The 19,282-nt window shown below is 38.3% G+C and overlaps 1 long non-coding RNA gene across 2 annotated transcripts in view; it reads left to right on the top strand.

The window, feature by feature from the left end:
- Nucleotides 1–15,187: 15,187 nt before the first annotated feature.
- The window catches only part of LOC149919851 (uncharacterized), a 71,757-nt gene continuing 67,662 nt past the window's right edge, over nucleotides 15,188–19,282 (top strand). For both annotated transcript variants that reach the window (XR_016463723.1, XR_016463722.1), the window contains exon 1: nucleotides 15,188–15,271. This is a non-coding gene — a long non-coding RNA (uncharacterized LOC149919851). The remainder of the gene's footprint in view (nucleotides 15,272–19,282) is intronic.

The raw sequence follows: 19,282 nt of genomic DNA on the forward strand, positions 1-19,282 counted from the left end.
TCCTGCAACATATCCTTTTCTCTGAATTGGAGAGATACAGATTTGATGGCAGATAAATAATTGTTTGAATGTTGATAGCCAGGGACTTGTGTCCAGGTGGAGGTCAGTGATGAGTGGTCCTCCAGGAGTTTGTCTCGGGACCAGTACTCTTCACCATCTTTACTAATGACATAGGCAGTGGGATTGAATGCACCCTCAGCAAGTTTGCTAATGACACCATGTTGGGTGATGCAGCTGACACAATAGAAGGAAGGGCTGCTATCCAGAGGGACCTGGACAGGCTTGAAAAGTGAGCCTATGTGAATCTAATGAGGTTCACCACAGGAGAGTGCAAGGTGCTGCACTTGGGTCAGGGCAACTCCAAATATGTGTACAAGCTGGGAGAAGAAATAATCAACGGCCTTGTGGAGAAGGACTTGGGTGTGTTCTGATAGATGAAAAGCTTTATGTGAGCCAACAGTGTGCACTTGCAGCCTGGAAAGCCAACTGTATCCTGGGCTGCGTCAAAACAAGGAGTCACCAGCAGAGAGAGAGGTGGTTGTTCCCCTGCCATGTTTTGTCCTCATGAGAACTCATGTGAGTACTGTGTCCAAAACTGGGACCCCCATCTCCCAGTACAGGAACAATGCAGAACTGTCGGAGTGAGGAGAGGAGGATCACAAAAATGATCAAAGGGCTGGAACACCTCTTTGATACAGAAGGGTTGAGGGTGTTGGGCTTGTTTAGTATGGAGATGTGAAGGTTCTGGGGAGACTTCATTGTAGCCTTCCAGTATGTGAAGGGAGCTTACACGCAGGGAGGAGGCTGACTTTTTACACAGTCTGTTAGTGACAGGACAAGGGAAAATGACTTTGAACTAAAATAGAAGAGATTTAGGATAGATATTAGGTAGTGCTGAGGCACTGAAACAGGTTGCTGAGAGAAGCTGTGGATAGATCCCTTTGTAAAACATCCCTGGAGGTGTACAAAGCCAGGTTTGATGCGGCCCTGGGCAGCCTGATCTGTTGGCTGGCAACTCTACCCATGACAGGGAACTGGAACTAGATGGTCTTTAAGGTCTCTTCCGATCAAAGCCATTACATGATTTTAAACCTGTCATCTACTGTTTGCTTATCTTACCTGGTCATGATGGACCGGTACTTTCCTTTGTTTTTCTCTTATATCTCAGGTATTTATAAAACCTTTGCTTACTGCCTTTTATGTCCCCTGCTAGTTGTGATTCATTTAAAGCCAGAACCTTTCTGGTTGTCTGAGCACTTGTATTGTTTTTCTTCCCATCATTAGCAGCATGCCCTTCTTTTAACTCTGAGTACCATCTCTTTTGGTCATTGGAAAGTAATTTTGCATTGATGTATTTAAAGAACTTTAGAGTTGTTGTGGTGTTATGTGCTTGTTTTCTCTCAGTTTTCTATGTGAAGCATTCTGTTTCTCCAGTTGCTGATTTTGAAAGGTTCTTAAAACTCTCTCATTTATGGAGAATTTAGAGCATTTTCCCGGCAGGATGCTGCTCTGGATCATTAGTTAGATCTCACCTGATCACTAGAGGGTGACAGTACGTTTGCTTTCACCGTTGTGAAGTCCTTAACTGAGATAATTACCCAATACAGGTTGTGGGCTTCCTCAGGCGATTCTACTCTTAATTGCCTTTAAACAATCATGAGCTAAAAAAATGAGCTTAGGACTTGAATGATACTCAGTCTTTTTGCATGGAGTTTAGTTGCCTTATTCAAAGTATAAACGTGATACTGAGAAGTGTTTTTTTCTTAACAATTACAACATTACATAAGAACTGTATTTATTTATTTATTTAGATAGATAATTAATTTTTATAAGAGTGATATAAATTAGTGAAGTTAACCTAAGTAACCTTGGAAACTTCAACTATAGGAATTCTAGTTTCATAAAGGTTATTTGTAATGCTATGTATTCTTCTCCTGATTTTTAGAGCATGGTGTTGGTATTTTCTGCAAATTCAGTTCTTTTAAGGTGCCTCAAAATAGGAAAAATAAGTCTTCAAAATAAGTCTTCAAAGAAAACTTTGATTTCCAAACACTAGAGAATTAGATCTTATTTTTCATCCTTATCAAAAGTCAACCTTGGACTCTAATTTTCATTGAAAAGATGTAGATGAGGAAAACAATGCAATTTCCTTATTTTAAATGAATACGTTGTGATGTGAATAGGCTAATATCTGCCTAAAAGCACAGATACTGACTTTAAGTGATTTAACTATATAATGATATTGTAATCTGTGCAAGTACAAATAGTTGTATAGCAGTCTTTGCATGTGTTATACTTTACAGTTTTGATTTTTTTTTTTTTATTTTTTGACAGTTGCAACTAATTTTAAAGTGATCTTGTAAACTTTTCATGCTATGCCATGTCTTTGATTGTCAATAGTAAGTGTCAAGTTATTTCTTGTGTATGCCCATGAAATTGCCATTGATGTTAGTAAGAGACCTATGAGGTATTATTTTCTACCAAGAGAGCTGTGTAAGGTCTGGAAGGTAACATGGCCCTGAATCCTTTGGGCATCCAGGTTCAGGGAAAAATTCAGTGAAATCCAGACTTTCCTATAGCTATGTTACAGTGAATATAACCTGAAAAAGACTTAGCATTGGCAGTAATATGATTAAAAAAAAGTTCATTTGATTTGTAGCAATTCTCTGTTTGTGACCTCGGCCTGTAGGAAGACAATGTTATCTAACCACAGGTTAAGAGAGGTGGTGCAATCTTGCATTACTATGAATATGTATGCATCTGAACAATTGAAGTTAAGATGATGCATGCCAACTCAAGATGTGAGAGTGTAAAATAGTCCCTAAACCCCTCAGCTGTCTCAAATGTCCTTCAGTTTTCTGTGGTTAAAGAGGATAGATTGAAAATCTTTTTCATGTTTTGCATTTCCCTGCACCAATATAAATCAACAATCCAGAGCTGCTGCTTTTCTTAGAGGTCACAGATACTATTTTGCTCAGATTCCATAAATTATTATTAAATCCACAAGCAAGTCCTCAAAGCTATTATTTTCTATTCCTGGCTTACTAAAACAGCTGTTGAGTGATTTTACAAAAGAATCACTATTAGAAGAACCGATATCAATAAAACTCTTTATGGGAATAGGGAGAAAGCTTAAATTGGTTTGAGGACAGGAGCGGTGTCCTATCAGACAGTGATACATTAGTCAGTAATGCTTGATGATAGCCCTGCAGTGCACACAGCTAAACTGTCAGCCCTTCTTTAAGGGTGGCCACATTTGCCATGCTTCATCTGACAAAATGTATTTGGTGTTTAATTTAAAGCTCTGCTCCAGTAATAGAAAAGGGCTCTTAATATTGCATTAGTGAGAAAGCACTGAGCATCCAGTTCAATAAAATAGATTTTTTCCTGCTTTACAAATAAGATGAGAAAGTAGATAATGTGCTATTTACAACTTTTGTTGTGAGAATAGAAACTCTAGCTTGGCAAGTGCTTGCATTACATTTCCTTTCTTGAATGGAAGATGCCTAGAACTTTTCATTATTTTAAAGATTCATTTACAAATAGTCACAGTGAAAATTCTGCCAAGTTATTCACAAGTGTTTACAGTTCCTTTTGGTAACAAGCACTGCCAACAATAAGAGAAATCATGGGATCAGCATGGAGTCACAGCCAGTTACACTGATGCAAAAGTAGGGAATTATTTTGTAATGTGCTATAATGAGGAAGTAAGGAAGAATTCAGATTTGAGTACCTGTTCCCTAGGAGAGGAAAGCTGTTGAAAACAGAGCTCTTGTTTAGCTATGTTGATATGAGATACATATTTACTGATATATCATGAATAGAACTGTATTTAACTATTATTTAACATTGTAGGTTTCATCCCCCCAGCATGTTTCTGAGCAGCATGTATTAAAATGAAAACTACTGACACTAACACATACTGATGCAGATATTCTTACAAAGAAGTGGCCTATTGAAGCACCCAGAAATTATTTTGGTGTCACATTCATGTAAAGGGAAAAGCAGTTTTTAATATCTACCCTTGTATTGCATGCTCATACCATGCAAAAACATGTGAGAATCCTAACCCCTACCAAAAATTTAGTGGAACTGTTTAAAAAATGAATTTGAACAACTTGAAGACAGATTGTAATATCTCTTCACATTGTCCGATGAGTTATATGTGCAGCTGTTAATTTTATGGTCTTTGAAGGCTTTGTAGAGATAAGGCTTTAAAATATAACAGCATTGGGTACATATCACCTTATGAGGTTATTTCTTTATAATCCCAAAGGATATCCTCATTTTAAAAAGCATTCACTATTATGCACTGCAAGGAGATTCATCTTGACTGGAAAATGTTCTTTCTGATGCAAAGTGAAGAGTCACTACCTACACTGTCAGATGCCACAACCATGGAGAAATAGTAGCATGGACAGGAAAATGAGAAGATGTACCTTTAGGCAAACACAAAATTTTCACATTTTTATAAGCTTCTCAGTGTAGGGAACTACAAAACTTTTTGACTGATTCAGTAAGTCTTGACCCAGACTGTCTCTTGTGTATCTATACAGGTTTTGCTTCTTGATAAAAAGAAATTGGAGCAGTGCAGTAGTAAACGTCTGACTGAACTGTACATATCTACAGTTACTTTATACAGGATTCAAATCCCTATTTCCAAATTTGTCTACCAATCCTACATTGAAGCAGAATGTACTTTCAAAATCGGGGCTGGGGTTGTGATTTCTAATCCCATGTTTGTCCATAGTGCTTTTATTTTAGACTTTGTGATTTCCTTCTTCTCTTTTCTTTCCTTCTCTTATACATACAAACTTGCACACACACACATATCTTGTTTCTGTTCCTATCTCTTGCCCACAGTTCACTTCAGTATTCTTTATAAGGAGCTTCAAATTGGTCTTTTGCTTAAATTTTTCAATCTCTGCTTTTGAAATAAAATGGCAGGTAGAGCTCTGTGCTGCCGTGTGTAGGGGACTCATACAGATAGGAGTAACTTAACACTTAATGTTCAGACATCAAAGTAAAAGTCAGAAGTAGGCAGAGTGGGGCACACAGTCCTGAGCACATACACAAAAGATGCAGGGAAGTTCAAATCATATCAGGTACATTATGCTTGTAGGTTAACAGCAGAAGTCCTGTGTATTGACTGAGAGACCCTACTCTGTTCAGGGGAGAGCAGCCAGGTCTGTGTTTCTTAAGCCACTCTGTGTGCAAAGTAGTGCTTATGCCATTGCTTTCCATTCTGATAGGGAAGCAGTGCTGTGGGAGCAAGCTGCCAGCACAAGGATAGGCACTCTGTGTGTCACCCAGCCTGCAGCTAGGATGATACAGTGTCCATTTTGTATGTGCAAAGTGAAGTGTGTGGTTTGCTGAAGACATCCTGTAAACTGAACTGAAGGCAAATGTCTGCCATCACACTGTGCAAGCTTTGCAATTAGAAGGAGTGAGTGTGTCTGAAATGTGCACTGCTGTTTTCTAGCAGCACTGACTAGTTAAGCCAGTGCATTTGAATCAGGAAATAGCGGTTTCTGTTTTTCAATCCCAAATTCCAGCTGTGGTCAGTGTCACAGGTAGGTTTTCTGCTGCTTAGTTGTCTCAAGAATTTCTAGTGGGTGCCAATTAAAATGGTTGGACTGCATGTTTGTTCAGGTCAAAGTCATGTGCTTCATGTAGCCCAGGTGTCCATGCTGTCCACGGTTAGGGTACCAGTAGGAGAAGTTTTAACTGATCCTTAATAGTTCAGCAACAAAAAACAAAACAAAACAAAAAAAACTAGCCAATAAATAAATAAATGAATTATTTCGAGCAGAAAAAAGGATTGCTTGCACATTTTAGGCTAATTATTTTTCTGCTAACTTTTTTTTTTTCTCCTTCCAAGTATCCCAAGTTCCTGATAGCCATGGGAAAACTCATTCAACTCTGTGAAATTCCTTGCTCATTTTTTTCCCTCACTTCTCAGAAATCCTTCTTTTATCCACCAAATGTTACTTGTTTTCTCTCTTGAATTCTACTATCTGTGTTTACAAGCCAAATACTGCAGTTCAGAATAGCCTGAGGTATAACTTGCTAGCAAAAAAATGCACCTGCACTGTCCTTTAAAGGTTGGTAAATGGTGCTATGCAAAGCAATTGCGTTTTCCTGCTTGAATTAACATCTTGGAACCATAAAGCAAATGCATAAATATCACACAGATGGGATACATAATACTCACAAAATGATTAATGTTGTACTGAGACTCCTCACAGACTCATCAATGGGAAGCAGTATCGTCTAAATGCTCTCTTGCTCATTGTTTGAGGTGAAGTTGATGTATGTGCAGGGTCAATAAGTTGTCCTTTCCAAAATAAGTTGCAAGTTACTTTAATATGACTATACTTGGTTGTAGCTTTCTCATACTATATATTGATTGGAAGCTTTTTCAATTTATGTATACCATTTTTCAACAAAACCACTTCACTGTTTCTTCCATACATCCATTTATTCCTTTATTTTATTTTCCTACTATGCTGTGAAAATGATATCTGGAGGAGATGACAGGAATTTTTTTGTTTTCTTTCACAAAGTGATATAGGAATACTTAAATTATTCTTACCCTTGGATTCAGCTGCAAAAAGGAAATAAAATAATGGAAGAGAGGAAGAAAAAAGAGCTTTAAATTGTTTTAATCATTTTAGTTCATAAAGTTTTGGGGAAAAGTCTCACTTAAAAAAATACACAGGTATTTCCTTCTGACAGGTGGAGAAAACTGCTACCTACAGTTAAACAGAGCTGATGGGGCCCTTCTGCAATGCTCAGGAGTGAGGGAGAATGGGACCTGCTGCACCATTGTCTTCCTGTTGTCTTCTTGTTGTCTTCCTGCCTCAGCTCAGCTCCCTCTCTGGGTCTGGACCATGCTCCTTTCTTGGCCTCTGCCCCAACCGTAACTCTTCCCCTGCATGTTGTGGCCTGGTCAAAACCAGCTCCTGGTCTTTCAGCCGCAGCATGAGTTGAAGTTGCCACAGATTGACCTCTCACTTGAGACCATGGGGAAAATTTCCTCTGGTGTCCTCTGTTACTCAGTGTGCTGCCCTTGCCTCTCAAGACTCCATGTTGAGGAGCCAGGCCGCTGGCTGTGTCCTGGAGCAGCAATGCAGACCTTTCAGTGTGGCTGAAAGATAGTAAGAATGAGAATCAGCCACGGCCCACCCAAGGGCATGCTGAGTCTCCCTTCATTTAGTGCAGAGGGACCTCATGTTCCCAGCCATGCTACATCCTGTGCAGGTTCATGCGGGAGAGCTGCCCCCTGAAGGCCTCTCATCTGAGACAGATGGCAAAAGGAAGGGATTTTCTGCTTGATTGCTTCTTAATTTCCTTTCTATTATTTCAGACCCAATTGTGCAGTTGCCTGTAGAGCCAAGCATGCAGAGCCAGTCCTGTTCAGCTCCTTGGGATATGTTTTGCTTTTCACCTTGAGGGATGATGAGAGAGCACTGTGAGAAGTGTCACCCCAAACTCCAGAGTTTTAAAATAACTGAGAGGTCGATCACATTGCTTTTCTATTTCTTTGTTTGTTGAAGGGGCTGGAGCGTAAATCTAATCCTCTTTCCTTAACTCTTTCTTTATAGCTGTTTCCAAGTACCATTAAATGTGATCTCATTGGTTATGGACTTGCTCAGTCTTTTACAGTAGGGTTGTGGAGGAAGTGATTACAAATTTTATACCACCTGGCAAAGGAAATCATCATGTTTTGCAAATCCAAGGGAGCCTAAAAATGATCATAGTACGGGTGACCCAGTATCAGCAGGCTTCTGGCATTGATGGTAGAATGAAGAGTCATTATTCAGATCCTGGTTTGCAATTTGCTTACCAGCAGTGTAGGTCTTCCTGAGACGTCCAAATTCCTCTCAGGTTTGCAGTCAAAACAGTCTCTGTGAAAGTGTTTCAATCTGCAGTTGGAATGACTCTAAGCAGGCGAGCAATATAATTATACATGTCGAAAGGTTGTCTCATTCATGGCTTGTGCATTCTTTTACTTTTCTTGCAGTTACTTTTTAATGTCTTTTAAAACTCTTTCTTACCCTTACATTGAGGATAATTGTACGTAGTGTGCCAATTAGTGTATTAAGTGGATTCAATGAGGCCAGGGCTCTATTCCCAGCTGTACTTTTGTCATACAGTGTGACTTTGAACAAGGAACTTCTTGGTTCCTCTGTATCCTTTCCACCATTTGCCCTTGTGAAGTTCATCTGCAAGTTGTTTGGGAGCTCCACTGCTACAGTAACTGGGAATACTTTTCAAGGTTCTGGAGCATCAGCTCAGTCAGTAATGCTTTGATACATGAATATTACTGTCTTGTTAATTTTCCTTTCATGTTCTGAAAGAAACTTATTTGTTATTCATTCTTTTTCTGTACCCAGTGTGGGATTTGATCAAGGCACTTAGCTGCACAGCACCAACCTGTTTTTTGGCAATGCTAGTTGTGGTATGCTGTGTCTTCTCTGTGGAGCTAACTTTAAAAAAAAAAAAAGAGAGAGAGAGAGATAAATTGCTTAGTTCCCTTAACTGGAACCATTTTCTTGATTCGGGCACAAGATACTTTTGCAGACAGATTGCTATTGCAAAAATTGTGTAACTAGATTAAAATACATTGATACTTTCTAATTCACTTCTAGCTGGGACCAGAATTAAGTGAGAATTAAGTCAGTTGAACATATATACATACTACATGTTTAAAACAAACAAGTATCAATCATATATTCTCTCCCTTTTGAAATAATTCTATTCCTGTAGTGCCTAAATTAAAAATTTCTACAACAAAACCAATGTGTTCTTCCAGAAAGTTTGATTTTGAAGAAAGCATTTTCCAGTAGAATAAATACACAATCTTGATATGCTCCTTAATTCTGTTGTGGTTTGTATTCAAGTTACCCATGGTACCAGATCCATGCAGCACTTAACACAGAAGGTGAGGCAGTCTCACTCAGGCATCTTCTGCAGCTTTCCTGGGGACTGCCACAGGAGTCCAAAGAACAGACAGGACTCATCATGCAGAAGCATTCTGTAGGATCAGAAGTCTTTGTTTCCCATTTGAATATGACCGCATTGTTTGCATAAATGATCAGCTGAACAGAGCATGATTACCCTGTCACTAGAATGAAGCTACCTTCAGTTCAGTGTTGGTTGTTTTCTTTTGTGGTGGGAGCATATCTCTTGATGGTTTGCAGAGTATCTCGATCCATAGTGGAGTGCTATGTAATTAATAGCTTGGGACTTGCAAGAAATATGGTGATAGATTTTAAATGACAGTGACTAGAAAGGTCTCTTTAAAACCAAACATTGGATATTTTAGCTGGAAGTTAGTTCAGAGTGGTTTAAGCTCTCGGATGGTGTGCTTCACAGTGTTTTTTTTTAATTGTGGAATGCTCAGACTTCACGTGAAAACAAATGGGAGGCTGTGGCTTAAGAAATGGATTATATTCAGCCTTGTAGCTGAATCAGTGAACCCGTGAACTTGGTTACCTCAACTGTTTATTTCCCCTATGAGCATTAAGAACCTTTAAACAGGTCCAGTCAAAATGAGGTTATATGAAGGGGTGATTCTGCTTTCAGCAGTGAGACTTGCTCCAGAGGTTATAAAAAAGATCGTAGCTTTCTCATCTCTTGCAAAACTGAAAGCATTCAAGAACCAGGCTGAAGACAAACGAACTGCCAGAAATGTAAATATCAGGATGGAAGGGCAGAACCACAACTGATATAAATCTATTTAAGCTTTATTGATTTCCAGCCTCCCCTCCCTGTAACTGAGGATGTGGACCAATATATTTAACATCCATTAGTGGTATGTTTAAACAAAACTGAATAAGAGCTCAGAAACATGATTACAGTTTCTAAAATTTCAGACCCCTCAGCACTTTCTCATTTTTATGCATTTGATGCACCTCTGTTTTATTAATGCCCTTCCTGTGGTATTCTAATATACTTCAGGGTACTGCTGAAGAAGACAACAGCTGTCTTTTCAAAGTATTCAAATGAATCTGAACAGGTGCAGTACTTCACAGCGCTGCATATAACTGCAAACAGCATCCCTGTTGTACTGCTCAAAGGTTCAGATTTCTCAGAAGAATTATGATATTTGTTAACACTAAAATCATTTTTGTTCTTTGTTAAACTAAAGTTATACTAAAGTTCACGTCTGCACAGCAATGACTGACAGGAAAAGTTAGATATCATATCATTTGTCTCTTTAGGTCAGATAGAAGCACTGAAAAACACTTTTCATGCTGTTACCCAGAATACATATGGAATAGCTGTGATCTTCAACCTACAGTGAATGTTAGTACCAGAACTTTCAATTCTAGTTGCACTACAGTTTTGAAACTGGCTCTTAATTTTGACTACCCAATACATGCCTAGGCATCTGAAATTCAGGATAGGAAGAGGAATAGGAATATGTTTTTACATATATTGTACAAATTATGATTTTTAGTTGGCATTATGAATTAACTTAATCAATGAATGGCTTTGCATATGTGGAGTTTGCCATGCACAGCTAGGCATAGCTAAATGGCCAAGTTACGTTACTTCTAAGTCAGCCTTGTTAAACTCCCATGGTTTTCAGTCAGCTGTTTTTCTTGCCTCTCTGCATGAGGCTTTGCAGACTGAGATAATATCTCAGAGGGAAAAAGAAACAACTAGATATGCTTTTCTAGTGCAAGAAGTGGTAAAAGTGAAAAGGAAGCACGAATGAAAAGGAGTAGCAAAAACTGACACATTACAGAATGGAAAAAAAAAGGCGTACTTTTGTGGTTGGAGGGGAAATTTAGCTTCGAGGCCATCTGAGAACGAAGGAGCTGTGTGCATAAAACTGTGGAGAAGAAACCGTGCATAGAACAAAGAAACCTGGACTACTAAGATAGGTTTGATTTCAGTATAAAAGCCAGTCAAGGCTGATGAAGAAATTGAGGCAGAATGCACTGAAAGCAGATTTTTTTTTTTTTTTTTGTTCCTTATACTGCGTATGGCAGTGACTGGATTTTCTTACATTCTCTGAATACATTTGTGTCAAGTATTATGTTCCTCCAAACACGAGAACTGTAAAAACCTAACCTGCCAGCAGATCTGCACGTTTGAGAAAAAAAAAAAACAACAACAACATGCTTAAATAACAGAGTATACCTGGGTATCAGCAGAGATCCTAGAGATTCTGAAAGATGGGATTTCAGGTACACTTTTCAAGAAAGGTTCATGCTTGTAAAGTGAGCCAGAGAATTCAAGGAATTCTCTGTAGGAATTTCAGGGAGGGACAGACCCAAGGGGTAAACTTCAGCTGTAGAATGTGCATTCAACTGTATAACCTATCAGAAGTTATACTGCAGTGTTCAAATATGAGTAACCAGGGCAAGAACTGTCAGATTTTATGTAGGGATTGGCTTTTAAAGATGCTTTTTGCATTTAATTACCGATTTGTAGTTATCTAAGTTATGAGTTATTCAGACATTTTTCAATTGATTGTCACTAGAATCCCTTGAAATTCTGAGATATGTATATGTAAAATGCATAGAAATTCTGAAGGAAACACTTGGCAAATGCTCTGCTTTTTGTTGACTGTGAAGCTGAGCAATACAATTCACACAAGTAAACGTCCATTAGTTGCCCAGGTTTCTTTAGAGGCTCACTGCAGGTTTGAGTGTAATTTAATAGCGGGTTCATCGTGTCCATTATACAAATACTTTTCTTTGTGTGTATTTGTTTACATGATTAATATGGAATTAATCACTTAAAGTTAATTTGTGAAGCTTAAAATATTAAAATCAGCTAATTACTGTAAGCATTTTATTTCTGCACTGGTATGCCTTTCTTCAGTATGTGTTCAGATTTAGGAAACTGTAGCATACAAATATATTTATTTAAAACTAACGAGTGTATTGTGAATATATGAACACATTCAATACATGAATACATTCACGTATTATAGGCAAGTAACTGGAATTATAACCTTGAACATTTCTCTTTATTGCAGGCTCTATATGGGCTTTCCATATTTTTTTTTCATTGTCATCAGTTCTCAAGTTGTCTCTCTGTAATGTCTCATTTGCCATTTTTCTCTCAGTTTTTCTACTGCAGAAAAGAAGCAAGCTATCCACAATGCATGACCTGCAGAGAAGGACCTGGGTGTCCTGGTGGACGTCAGGTTGACCATGAGCCAGCAGTGGGCCCTTGTGGCCAAGAAGGCCAGTGGTATCCTGGGGTGCATTAAGAATAATGTGGCCAGCAGATCAGGGAAGGTGATCCTCCCCCTCTACTCTGCCCTGGTGAGGCCACATCTGGAGTACTGTGTCCAGTTTTGAGCTCATGAGTTCAAAGACAGGGATCTCCTAGAATAAGGCCAGCAGAGGGCAACAAAGATGGTTAGGAGCCTGGAGCATCTCTCATAAAGGGAAAAGCTGAGAGACCTGGGACTACTCAGCCTGGAGTAGAGAAGGCTGAGGGAGAGCTTGTCATTATTCATAAATGTCTTAAGTGTGGGAGTCAAGTTGATGGGGGGCAGACTCTTTTTGGTGGTGAGCAACAGTAGAGCAAGCGGCTATGTGCAGAAACAGGAATACAGGAAGTTCCATATAAACATGAGGAAGAATTTCTTTGTTGTCAGAGTGATGAGTGCTGGAACATGCTTCCCAGAGAGGCTGTGGAGTCTTCTACTCTGCAGATATTCAAGACCTACCTGGATGCTTTCCTGTGTAACCTGTTGTAGGGAACTACTTTAGCAAGGGAGGTTGGACATGATGATTTCTAGAGGACTCTTCCAACTCCTACAGTTCTGTGATTCCATGACTCTTTGATCATGGACATACAGTTGTCTTGCTACAAAACAATATTTTAAAACAAGGGACATCTGTGGTGAGTCTCATGTATCTTTATCTTAAAAGTATGTCACAGACTAAGCAGTGCTACTCCCAGTGCCTGCTATGTTATTAATGTTGCTTTAATTAGGCCAATCAGTTTTAATTAGTATACTGTCATGTAACAATCTCATAAAATACTTTGTGCAAGAAAATTGATCTGGCTCTAATGCTAATTAGTTTGCTAGACTCCCTACCCCATAAATGGGAATTGATTGCTTCCCTTCAACCCCTTCTTCTTCCTTTTTCAGTAATTCTCTCATAAACTCTGTAATTCTCTTCCTGTTTCTTTCATGTATTTTCTTTTTAGTGTCCCTGTGTCTCTCTCAATTATTCTTCCCATTACTCCATCTCTAGTGCAACCTGAAAAGAATAGGGTTTTATCACTTGTCAGAGTGAGCTTTCCTCAGTTAATTTTTTCCTCTCAGGAATTTGCCAGATCAGAGACCGTAAGCCTATGTGCTGTCTCAGAGTGAGAGCTGACAGGGTTAGGCCCAGGTCAGCCTGTGTGTAAATCAAAGCTAGTGAGGACTAAGACTGTGGATGGAATTGGAGATTTATCAAGACAGTAACATTAACATTACAAAAGAAGTACTTCATTGACTTTCACTTGAGATTTATTTACTAGTAGTAATTTGCACAAGGGTGAAATCATAAGGTTAATAAGTGGATGAGCAAACAACAGTAAAATCAAATACTCTTTGCTACTCTTTAAAACTAGGATTAATTTTGTTAATTGTGAACAATACTGCCTAAAAGTCTGAAAATTCTGGTTCTGTAAATTTATAGTTCAATAAAGTTCAGTTATCTGTCTGACCTTTAATATAAGCCAAATTAGCAGTCAAAATCTTGCCCAGTTTTGTGTTCTGTTTTCCAAAAATTGTAGAAATCACCTCTTTGGATATTTATACGTGGAGGAAAAAAGGAACAGTGAAATGAAAATGTAAAAAAAATAATAAAAAAAAGTTTTCCTTCAAATTATTTTGATATGTTGGTTAAACTGGCTTAGAGTTACATTCCAAAGCATATCAGAGTGTTATTGGCATTAATGGATCTAATATCAATGTGAACAGTTTGACAAGATGTATTGGTGTTTCAAAGGCATATTTGTGCCTAAGTATCGCCAGGCTCCTCTTTTGCTATCAAGGCAGCACATGAAGTTCTTAGTTGCTTTTGCTGAAAAGGTGATTTTCTTGCTGTTACTGCCTGCAAAGGCAGTTGTTTTAAACATGGCTACATGGTTATATTATATTTGTATGCAGATAAGTCTGTTTCAGAAGGATGTTTTTGGTGCATTAGACATATGCACAGATGAGCCATGCCTTTCTCTGTCCATGTGTTTCTGCTTTTGCAGTACAGACCGTGAGAATGAAGCAGGAGAAGAGTATCTGATTATTGAGTGATCAGTCATTGTCCATTTTTGCTTATAGTGACATTTGTCATGTCCAAAGGTGAAGTTTTCCATCTACTTCTTAATGAAATAAAAATCTAACGATGATATAAGTTGATGAATGTGTCTGTGTCAGAGAAATACACTGAGAGGCATTATATATGATGTCAGATTAAATTAGTAAATTGCAGAAAAATATAGGAAACACACTTTCTTGGTCTCCAACTAATTTTTTGTTCATTAGAAGCTTTTTTTATATATATATTCTAGTTTGTAGCTACTTGCTTAGAAGTACTGACAATTAATATAGCTCTTTGAAAATAATACAGTCATTCCGGGTTTTTTTTTTGTGAGTCCACGTATGAATGTGCCTTTCATCACTTGGATTCATGAAAGATTTGTAGTCATTTTGAGAGGAAGAGTTCCTAATTCACTTTTCCTCCTTGTTACACGGTTTCTTTAGGCCCTTTTCTTTACTGTATTAGCAGAATATTGCAAATGATATCAGAGAGAGTTTTTACGGTGTGTGTTCACTGATAACTGAAAATAAAGGAGTTATTTGAATGTGGTTAAAATAAATTCCTGTAATCCATAACAACAGACTTGGTCATATCAGTGTCTCCCTAATAATTGCTCTTTCATCAGCATCACGTTTCTTTTCAAGGTCCAGCAAAGTTGTTGAAGGAACAATTCAGAAAAACCCTTTCTAGCATTAAGTGTCTGAGATAGTTGTTACAAAGTGGATTTGATTATATCAAGAACGTGTTTTCCCCTTGTATGGGAACTGCTGAATCACGGCCTGAACCTCTGATTGATCACCTGAGGTGAGCAATGAGTCAGCCCTGGGAGCACAGGTGAAGGCAATTCACTTGTGCTGCTTGAAAGGGTGAAGCCTGGCTCCACTTCTCCTAGACCCATTTAAGAGCTGACTACCAATAGGAAAGGTTCTCTTTCTGAGTTTCCTCCTTTGGAGTTTTACAACTGCAAGCCCAGGACAAGGGTAAGCACTCTATCTATTCTCTTTTTTATAATAATCTGTTTAGCCAAAACTCTCTTGTTTATTTCATAGTTATAACATCTGTATATTCATTGATTATACACCTCTCCATCAGGATTCCTGCAGGATCTGAAGGCTGGTTATCAATTCTCAGCAAATCTCTCCTCTGGATATTCAAGTATCTTTAAGGTGTATGCTGAATATACTGTTCTTGTTAGTTTGTAAATTATGAGATGACACTAATGACAGAAAATATAATGTCTCTGGACTTAAAAGAGTAGGAACATACTCCTTGCTGAGTGTAATGAAGGTTTCCTACACTCCATTTATCCAGCAGAAGTTTGACCTACTGAAAGAGACAAACAGACAGAGGAAACCTCTTAGCAGTTACTGACAGCTAATTTTAACCTAGACAGTATTTTGACATGGGTTAAACCTTGGCCTCTTAAAAATACATATTTTTATACCTTTGAAAATTGTTTTCATTTAAGTTACCGCTGCTTGTTGTAGACCTTAGACCATCACATCACATAAGTACAGATGACAGTAGTCTCTCAGCCAGGTGCCAGTCAAGATGACAGTGTGTCACTTCTCTGTAGTTTCCTCTGGTTTGACTACTGACTGCTTCCCCTCCCAAATCCTGCTGCAGCAGGTGCTGCCTCGTACTCCACGCCACCTAATATGTTCTATCCCAGAGATAGTTCAGTGCTGGGATATACTACCAAGAAATGTCAGGTCTTGCCAACTATTACTAAATGTAACTCTCATCAGTGTGGGGGGAAAAAAAAAGTGTTAAACTTGAATGCCACATGTATGGTAACTGTCAGCAAATTTTGTTTCTGACTACAGGATATCATTAAAAATATTTTCTGTTCTGTGCAGCATGAGGCTTGATGACATATTTGTTCAAAGAGTTTAAGTTTCCTCAAATTAAAGGAGATATATTATGAGTAATATCAGTATAATTTGGATACGTGAACCTCTGAAATTCTCCAGTGATCAGGAGTCAAAAATGGACTTCAAAAGTATTTTCCTCAGGTCCTGCACTGAGATCATAGACATCACTAGAGCATGCCTGGATTGCACAGAAACTGTAATAAGTACGTTGCCTCTGTAGCTGGCACATGCTTCCTTACTTGGGTTTACCCAGGCTGACCTTTAGCATCTTCTGAATAATGGTCTGGGGCCCTGCTTACAGGTTATAGGCCAGCTTCCTTTCAAGGGGAAAGGATTTCATTCTTTTCCTGGCCCTGTGTTCGTTATCTTTTTTTATCCTCTCTTTAGATCATCCTCTGGTTTTTGTAGTGGAACTTTTTTCCACAGATGCACCCATGAGGCTCATGTAGTGTAGGAGCAAAGCCATAGATTTGTGTAATTTCTCATGCCAATAAAAAAAAAAAAAAAAAATAGCCCCCTGCCTACAGATGCAAAATATATGTGCACATACACACAAAATATCTGTATATGCTAGCACTTCTTTTAATGAAAGAAAACCAGAGCAGAGAAAAAATTCTTTTTTTTTTTTTAAGTAGAAAAATATTGTGCTATCCTGAATTTATGGTGCTCAGAGCTTGTGACGTGTTTGTTACTGCCTAAATATTCTAAGCTGCACAATAGTTTGATTTTTTTTTTCACAAATATTTGGGAGCGCCTTATGGCAAAACATACTGGGTTCTCAGCTTGAGTATTGCACACTTCTGTTGTTTTTTTTTTCAAAAATACCTAATTCACTTATGACCCTTTTAAATAAGGAATGAGCAAATAATGAAGTGAAATGGAGAACATATTGATCTAGAGCATTTTTGCCCAAAATGCCTCAGAATAATGAGGAGGGAAAAAAAAAAGGAGGGAGTGAGAGAACTACAACTCAGGCTAATGTTCAGCAGTGTTGATGCTGTGACAAAGATATGGTGACTGACTCTTTGAATACAGATGTTAGGCTGAGGAGGGTATTAAATTCTGTTAGTTTGAAAATAACTTGTGAGTATCATGTGCCTGAAGCTCTTTTTAGCTCCAGATTGACTGCTGATAGTATTTTCTATATATACCCTCAATATCTCTCTAATCTCTGTATCTGATGGATATAAGAAAAATCTTACTGCTAGCCAGCAAAAAAAAATGCCATATCTCCTGACTGCAATGTCATTAAGGGGTTATATTTAGAGTCATGATACAGCTGTGAACTGTAACTCTCTTGAAATGTAAAAGACTTTTGCAGAATTGCAAACAATAGAACAGCTGAGTGCAAATTAATTTGCTGACTATTATGATATCTGGCTGGGTCATTCTTGATGTCATAGCTCTACAGTTTGGGAAATGTTTATGAGCTTTGAGTTCAAACAGTGAAAAAGAAAAAGACCATATTTGAGTATCCACTGATCTTGGAATACATAAGTGCTGGGGGAGAAGGGGTAGAGGGTCCTCTGTGTAGTAGGGCTAACACTGCCTGAGATCCATCCACTATCTGTGCTCAGATTGTGCCTTGAAATGGGATGCAAATACCAATGTTATAGAAAGAAATGGGAGACAAAAGAAAACTGTCTTAAAAACAGCATCTGAACAAATGGGGATAAGGTAGCTACTTCATTTAGGAAAGAAGTACGTTTTTGTTTCTCCAACTGCAGTAGAGAGCCGAGTTCCTCAAAAATGGAGTAGAATGGCTTATAAAAGAAAAGGATAAATGGGATTCAGTTGCTGCTTTGGAAAGTGCAAAATGATTGTATTGTTCATCACTAGGGAGACGAGGGAGCAAACACATTGCTCTGCTTTGTTGCTGATTTTATTTCATCCTTTCTTCAATAAGAACAAATTGCTGTTAGGAGCAATATCAGTAGTTCTCTAGCTGGTGTATAAAATATCTCTACTTTCTTCAGTTTATTCCACTTGAACTGGTTTAATGGTACTGGTAAAGGCCTTGACAAAAGGAAATAGGAAACTATGGGGGCAGACTGAGACCATGTCTAGCTGGGAATTGACCTCCAGGCTTTAGTGCAGTTGCTCAGTGCAGATGGTATTTCCCATCTGAAATCACCCACTGTGGAGCAAGGATCTAAGAGATACGTTCCATAGTATCCAGCTTATGCCTTAATCTCTTTTCTTGGTTTCACAGAGAAGGAGAAACTTGTATTTAGTGAGTATAGATACTGATTTAACAAGAGGGAGAATCTTAGGTTTTAATTCTGTGCTGCAGCAATTTTTTTCTGTAGTTTTGGCATTGTTTCCTTCCCTTAGCTGCAAATTCTGATCTCTAGGATGCAGCATGTTCTGTGTCAGATTAGCTTCCTGTGGGCTGTCCTTTTAAAGACAACAAGGAAATGCTCTTTGATGTAAAAATAAATAAATAAATAAATAAATAAAATCCTGCTTAAGAGTCATTTAATTAATCTGATTTAAAGCAGGTTGCAGCAGCACAACTCCAGGAGTAATTCAGTGCTGAATAGGTATCAGAATGAGTAGCAAGGACAAATTAGTATTAATTAAGGCTAATTTAGGCTTAAGATTAGTCTTACTACTGCAGCTCCTGTATCATGAAACTTCAGTCTCAAAAGTCACGTTTCTGATCAGCCAAGAAATGTTTGGTATAAAAATTAGGGTTAGAGTGTAGGTGATGTTATTGCTTCATAATGATACAGAACTGCTCAAACAGGTACTTTGGAAACGATCATTAGCACAAGTAACACTACCAAGATACTCCAGGTTGCTTGAGTCATCTGCAGTTTAACTTGAGCAGACCCAACTGACAGATACTCTAGACAGGAAAACTGGCAATGAAGAGCTTTTTTTCTCTCCAGTATGAGGTACCATTAAATTGGAGTTTTATGATAGTGACAGAGGAACAGGTCGCTGGTAGTTTTTATGGCTTTACCATGAGTTCAATTAAGACTTCACTGAGTCCTGCAAGACCAATGTTCTCCATGAACACTGTGCTTATGCAATGTACGGGAAGACAACAGTTTCCCAGGAGTGGCTCATTGCATCTCAGTCAAACAATTTTCTCTTACTATATTCTAAATT

Source organism: Phasianus colchicus, chromosome 1, assembly GCF_987193195.1.
Source record: "Phasianus colchicus chromosome 1, bPhaCol1.hap1.1, whole genome shotgun sequence".
Classification (NCBI taxonomy): domain Eukaryota; kingdom Metazoa; phylum Chordata; class Aves; order Galliformes; family Phasianidae; genus Phasianus; species Phasianus colchicus.